The sequence below is a fragment of the Prenolepis imparis genome, unplaced genomic scaffold, assembly GCF_030444845.1.
Source record: "Prenolepis imparis isolate NDT839.2.m4 unplaced genomic scaffold, iyPreImpa1.0 SCAF_6, whole genome shotgun sequence".
In the NCBI taxonomy this organism is placed as follows: domain Eukaryota; kingdom Metazoa; phylum Arthropoda; class Insecta; order Hymenoptera; family Formicidae; genus Prenolepis; species Prenolepis imparis.
Genome location: NW_028141164.1, coordinates 19,297,983 through 19,305,171, shown reverse-complemented (window position 1 = coordinate 19,305,171; position 7,189 = coordinate 19,297,983). Strand labels below are relative to the sequence as shown.

The 7,189-nt window shown below is 38.2% G+C and overlaps 1 pseudogene; it reads left to right on the top strand.

Moving 5' to 3' along the window:
- The first annotated feature begins 207 nt into the window (after window positions 1-207).
- On the top strand, window positions 208-4,830 carry LOC145937933 (uncharacterized; annotated as a pseudogene).
- The last annotated feature ends 2,359 nt before the right edge of the window (window positions 4,831-7,189 follow it).

The following is a 7,189-nucleotide window of genomic DNA, read 5'->3' as shown; positions in this document are numbered from 1 at the left end:
CATCGATCTCGCGCATCACGACCAGGACAGCGTGTCCAAGGGTGTGTTCCGATATAACTGTCAGTACTGGCAGTACTGAAAAATCATTCCGTTATTAGTATGCAGCGCACTGTGACAGCATCTAGTACCATCAATGTCGTCATAGATGGTAGCCATATTGCCACTGCGATTACTGCAGCTGGAGAGGTGAGGCAGTTATAGTGCAATATGGCGGGCGAACAAGCGCAAAAGTTAGAATTATTTGATGCTGAAACCAAAAAAATATATACATTATATGTAACTGCAAAAGATGCACATAAAGCGAGAAATGGTAAGAATTTATTATAAAATTACATACTTAACATTATATTGTAAAATTGACTATTTATTTATTTAAATAGTGTTATAACCTTACTTATAGCATATTTTGTATTTATAATAGATAACTTTATATATGTAAAAAGGACTAATAATATTTCATATATTGTTTACATGGTTCTCAAATGAACTGAAAACTCTCATCAAGGCCAAAAAGGGTGCTCACATCCGATTTAAGAGAACTAATTGCTTTTCGGATTATATGGAATTTTCGGGTCTGAGGGCTCGATGTAAATCCCTTTCATCGGCGTGTCTGCGGAGCTATATGCATCGTACGGAGGAGGCTATCTCGAGTAATGTAAATGTTTTCTGGAGCTTCACAAAATCCATGTATACTTCTAATAAACTTCCAATGTCAATTTATCACAATGGCTCGTCTGTCTATGATGGATCAGCCATAGCAAATTGTTTCGCAGACTATTTCGAAACTGTTTACTCCGGTTCGGATGTGCATGGTGGCAGCGATGTTGATTTGTGTGAGCATGATCTGAGCCTGTTGAATATAGATATCTCCATCGGGGATATATTTAATTGGATAAATGCCACGAATTTGGCATCCAACTCTGGCTATGACGGCATTCCTCCGCTCTTTCTTAAAGCAACCAATTTTATACTATCTAGAGTACTTTGGATTATCTTCAATAAGTCTTTAGTAAGTGGCATCTTCCCGGAATCCTGGAAGCTATCCACCGTTACGCCAATATTTAAGGACGGTGATAGAACTTTGGTCTCTAATTATAGACCAATAAGTAAGCAATGCCTCATGCCTAAATTATTCGAAAATATAATAGCGAATAAACTTGCATCATTATTTAAGCATGTTTTGATTGAGGAGCAGCATGGCTTTATTGCCGGTCGTTCCGTCGTGACTAATCTGCTACTTTATCAGAATTTTATTAATTCAGTGGTGGAGGATGGCTCCCAGGTCGATGCAGTTTATACGGACTTTAGAAAGGCTTTTGATAGCATTGACCATTCCCTGCTACTCACTAAGTTGCGGGCCTTTGGTATTGATGGTATTTTGCTGAAATGGGTATCAAGTTATGTAACAGACAGGTCACAGATTGTAAAGATCAATAATTGCCAATCTAGAATTTTTAAAGCATCGTCTGGCGTGCCCCAGGGTTCTCACCTGGGCCCGCTTCTTTTCAATCTATTTATTAATGACATTAACAAGGTCTTTAATCACTGTAAATTTCTACTTTATGTGGACAATTAAAAGTTTTTCGACGAGTAAATAACCTTGAGGACGCGGATCTGTTGCAGCTTGATCTGTTTCGGCTCGAGCATTGGTGTAATGTTAATAAACTACAGTTTAATATAGCGAAATGTCATGTAATCCGTTTTAATCGGAGGAGAAGCGTTTGCATGCATGAGTACTCGATAAACGGGGTGCGTCTCTCTGAGGTAGATTCTGTGCGCGATCTTGGGGTCACCTTTTGCCCTGATCTATCGTTTGAGAAGCATATAATGAGTATCACGAGCTGCGCGTATAGAAAACTGGGTTTTGTCTTGCGGACTGGCAAATACTTTAATAATGTGCACACCTTAAGATTGTTATACTGTGCGCTAGTACGGCCTCATTTGGAGTACGCCTCCATTGTCTGGGCTCCGTTTTATGCCAAATATGATATTCAGATTGAGGGAATCCAACACCGCTTTTTGTGTAGAGTGAGCTTCATAACGGATAATCCAATGCGCTTTTTCGATCACTCTTATGATGATATGCTGAATAACTTGCGGCTAATTACTTTAGCAAATAGACGCACTTTCCTAGATCTACTGTTTTTTTTCAAATTGATTAATGGAAGTATTACATGTTCGGAGCTCCTAGAGTATGTGGGGCTGCGTGCTCCGGCTAGGCCTCTCAGGAAGGGCGTCATATTTAATGTTGAGTCTCACCGTACCTCTTATGGAAGATACAAGCCCCTGAATCGAATCTGCATGCTGGCGAATGAGTTCTCTGATCGTGTGGATTTCTTTCAATCATCACTCTGCACCTTCAGACGAACGTTATCCCATTGTCTACGATAGACTTGTTATTTCCCTCCTGTGTTTTAGTTTTATTGCGATAGGCTCTTAATGTTATCATTCGTGCGTAATCATATAGCGATAACTTTGTACATTTTCTATGTTCTCAACTTATTTTATTTTAATTTGTTTTTAAAGGGATATCTCCCGTTTATCTGTACATAAATAAAATAAAATAAAATAAAATAAAAATAATTCATAATATTTTTACATTATTCGTAATATTTTTTACATAAACGTTTCAACATATTTTGTAATGAATAAAACGGTGGTATATTTCTTATTTTTTATAAAGCTACATGTTTTACAGATAAACAATTTTTCTCAGCATTATTGAAATATGCGAAACAAACTATGTCTGATTCTGGTACGTATAATATTGTGTATATAGCAAATTTTTACATTATAGTGTATTTTATATGAAATAAATCTTTCACATTGTATCAAATATATAATCTCAACAGAGACACCAAGTACAAGTACAACAAATATGACAAATAGTTCTGCATCAGATGTATCAGACAGAGACATAAAATCTAATAATGAAGGTATTTATTACACATATTATACACACATATACACACATATATTTATTACATTATTTTGCTTATGTATTTGTATGTACGAGGGCAGTTCGATAAGTCAGTGACTTTTACAAGATATGGCACTCAAATCGCAATCTAATTTTATTTCTGATATTTACCATCTTATTTAAGTATACACACCAAGTTTCAAGTAGATCTGTCAAATAGAAATTTTTTGACAGCGTTCTAAAGCGGATAAGTTTGTGTTTTTTGCTAAAATGGAAAAAAGTGAATTTCGTGTGCTAATAAAACATTACTTTTTGCGTGGAAAAACCATTAAGGAAACTGAAGAAAAGCTAAAAAAGTATTATGGGGACTCTGCTCCGTCGCATGGAATGGTTCACAAGTGGTTCACTGAATTTCGTTGTGGTTTTTGGTCGATTGTGAGCAAGCGCGGCACCCATCTGGCCGACAGCTTCTTCATGCCCAAATGTTTATGCAAGATATTAAAAACACGTTCATTTGAGATGTTTACCATCTTGGCTATCTCGCGTATCTTCACTCGACGGTCGTCCAATACAATATCATGGATTTTATTGACTGTTTCTTCAGTTGTGACCTCATTCGGACGTCCCGGGCGCTCAGCATCATTCGTGCTTGTACGACCACAACGAAATTCAGTGAACCACTTGTGAACCATTCCATGCGACGGAGCAGAGTCCCCATAATACTTTTTTAGCTTTTCTTCAGTTTTCTTAGTGGTTTTTCCACGCAAAAAGTAATGTTTTATTAGCACACGAAATTCACTTTTTTCCATTTTAGCAAAAAACACAAACTTATCCGCTTTAGAACGCTGTCAAAAAATTTCTATTTGACAGATCTACTTGAAACTTGGTGTGTATACTTAAATAAGATGGTAAATATCAGAAATAAAATTAGATTGCGATTTGAGTGCCATATCTTGTAAAAGTCACTGACTTATCGAACTGCCCTCGTATATATATTTTACAGATGTCTATATATGGAACAAAAATGAAACTTTGTTGTTAATAGATTTATATAAAGAACATGAAAAAATGTTTACTTTGGGAAAAATGAAGCAACATTTATGTTGGGAGCGAATAGCTACAGAAATGTCCAAGAAAGGTTATAATATCTCTGCAAAAAAGTGTTGTACAAAATTCCAAACACTAAAACGAACGTACAAGCAAATAAAGGATCACAATAAAAAATCAGGCAATTCCAGAAAAACGTGGGAATACTTTGATGTATGCTGGCATGTATTATAAAACCTTGTGTTCACAATGCTAGAAATCATTTCGAGATCTCTGACAGAGAAAGAATTAACAAATTTGAATAATTCAACCAATTGACCAATGCAATTGGTCAATTTTTTCTTCGTATGAGATCTCGAATCAGTTTCTAGCATCGTGGATACAAGACTTTAAATTGATGTTAATATTTTTATATAAATATACATATGGATATTATATACTTACAGGCTATGGATGAACTATGTGGTGAAAAACCATGGATTGAACCAATGTCAACTGCCTCATCTGATCATCAAAATAATCAGCCTGCAGAATTGTTAGATCCTGTGAAAAAAAATAAAGGTATACATATTTTTAATTACATATTTTTTACACATGCATCTATAGCATAGAAATTATACATAAGAAAAATCTTAAATGAAATTTAATATCTCTTTAATCAAACTTAAACTAAATTAATAAAGTAATTTTTTAATTTGTTTTGATTATATATACTTACAGATAAAATGCACTCTGTTACGAAGCACACATTGTTGGAGTATAGAAAACTCCGTGCAGAAAAAAGAGATTCACAACATAAAGAAAAAAATGGATTTATTGCAAGATATTAAAACTTGATTCAAGATACATTACAAAAGGAATAACTTTGAAAGTTCAACTGAATTATTTAAACAAGACTGAAAATGAAAGTTAGAGTATAGTTACTATAGAACTAAATGAAAGTTAGAGTATACTACTATATAAATATAGTTCTTATGAGATGCTATTTTATAGCTTAAAATATTGCAATGTTATATATGTAAGTTATGTTACGATTTTATTTTTCAATTTTTAGTTTCGTTTATTTTAACGTTATCAATATAAATATATTTATATTGCACATATTTAAAAGATAAAAATAAAAGAAGATTGATTCGTGTAGGTTTTTTTTTTCATAAACTATGTGCACTTTTCTTTGTGTTTAAATCGTTACATGTATATAATAATTTATGTTTGTTGCATCTGTTTTGGTATGCATTATTATGAACATTCTATTTATCAGTAAAGTTTAAGAATTATCTACAATATAAGTAGAGAGATTAACATTTTCTTCCAATATCTGTGATGTAATGTTAATATTACATGAAATGTAATATGTGATGTGTAATGTTATTACATAAATAAAAAAGCTATTTTTTATAAATACATACATTTATTTACAAAAATATTTAAGATGTTTTATAAACTATTTAACATGTTTTATAGACGCTTCTATAAATTCTCACTCAACGTATATGCTAGCGCATTTCTTTTTTGAATGCCTCTTTCTTTATCTGGAGCATTAATTTCATTATCATGTGCAATCGCAGCAATATTGTTTCTTTCATCGATTATAACATCATCTATAAAATCTTTATGCAATATTCAAATATTGTGTAGCACACAACAAGTAATAATGTATTGAGGTTATAACCGATAAATTTTATTCGATTTAATAATTATCGTTAATTTCGCGGAACTTCCCTCGGCACGATCTCTCGGAACGTTCGGGCGCTCGAGCGTGCGGGTTAAATTTCTGAATTCTCTCTAACCGAAAGGGGCGCCAGGCACGGGAGCCGTGCCGCTACTCCCTGAGACTCCGCGACGCGGTCGCCGCGTCCGTCTCGAATCCGGCACGCCCGATTCAATACCCGCTACGAGATCGCTACGACGATCCAAGGCGCGGCAGCTCGGCCGACAGCAGGGGTTCGGATTGCGACAGCGTAAGAAGGAGAATAACGGGGCGACTCAGATGGGTTTTCATGAGTATATTTGCTTAAACCAGAGAAAGTATTAAATAAGAAAGCGTATTAACGACAGAGTATTAATAAAAAACCCGAACAAAATAAATTCAATATATCGTATGACGACAACGGACACTCGGTCGACAGCGAAGACCGGTGAATATAATTTTACAGAATAACATGATCCGAGTTGCATCGGAATTTTCGCATACGGATGTCGTCGTATTAGAACTATGCGGAAGTCGCTCGCGCCGCCCGAAATTCGATACTATAACGTACGGTCACGCGCCGGGACATTAATGTACCCGCGCCGCGCACGTGATCCGCTCCTTCGGCTACTCGCGTGAGTATCGAATCCGGGACTTCTCGCTCGCGCCGATTACCACCGAACTGAGGGTCAGGACCTTCTCGTATACCGCCCTTCGCTCATTATAAATTAACAGCAACAAAATACCCGCTCTAAGTACGACGTTACGAGCTCACCGATCTTATTAATTATACCCGCCAGCTAACGAGAACGTATACTCGCGATACACAAACGAATCGGACCAAATTTTCCATCGCCGAGCTCGGACTGTGGGCTCGCCGAAAAGAGAGAGATTTTCGCGCAATAAGAGGCTCGAGCGAGTCGTCCTCCGGTGGCCGTCACACAAGGCCTCCCGAGAATCTATGACGTGGCGTCGGCCGCCCTTTCGGCAATTATTTCGGCAACTACTTTGACTCGGCTCTATTTCGCCGGTGCGACTCGCTCGAACAATCTACCTTCTGAATGGGTCGGGGATGGCGACGACGTCTCACCAGCTTCGTCCTTCGCAACGTCACTCTCGCTCGGATCTCTAACTGCGCTTCCCCTTTTCTCGTCGACAGGACCTCTACTCCCTCGCGCGTCTTGCCCGACAGTGACGAGTGGAAGTCTCGCCGGAGACACGCTGGCGCCGTATCGCCGAACTAGGCCGCTCGGGGCGCTCCCGTAATCAGGGCCGTGAGGCGGCCCGGAGGATCCCCGCGGTCGTGGTGGCGGCTCATCGCTTCCGCGCTCTTTTCTTTCCGGACGTTCCTCCATTCCCGTAGGATACGGGCGGGAAAATCTGGCGGCAGCGTACGGGGGGCCCGATTCCGGCCGCCTCGGACACCGGATGTCGTCCGCCGCGAGTCCTCAATCGATCGTGGATCGCATCCGGGTCCGGGCGCCGGGCATGCCATCGGGTCCCTTGCCGTAACTCCGTGGCGGGGCTCCTGC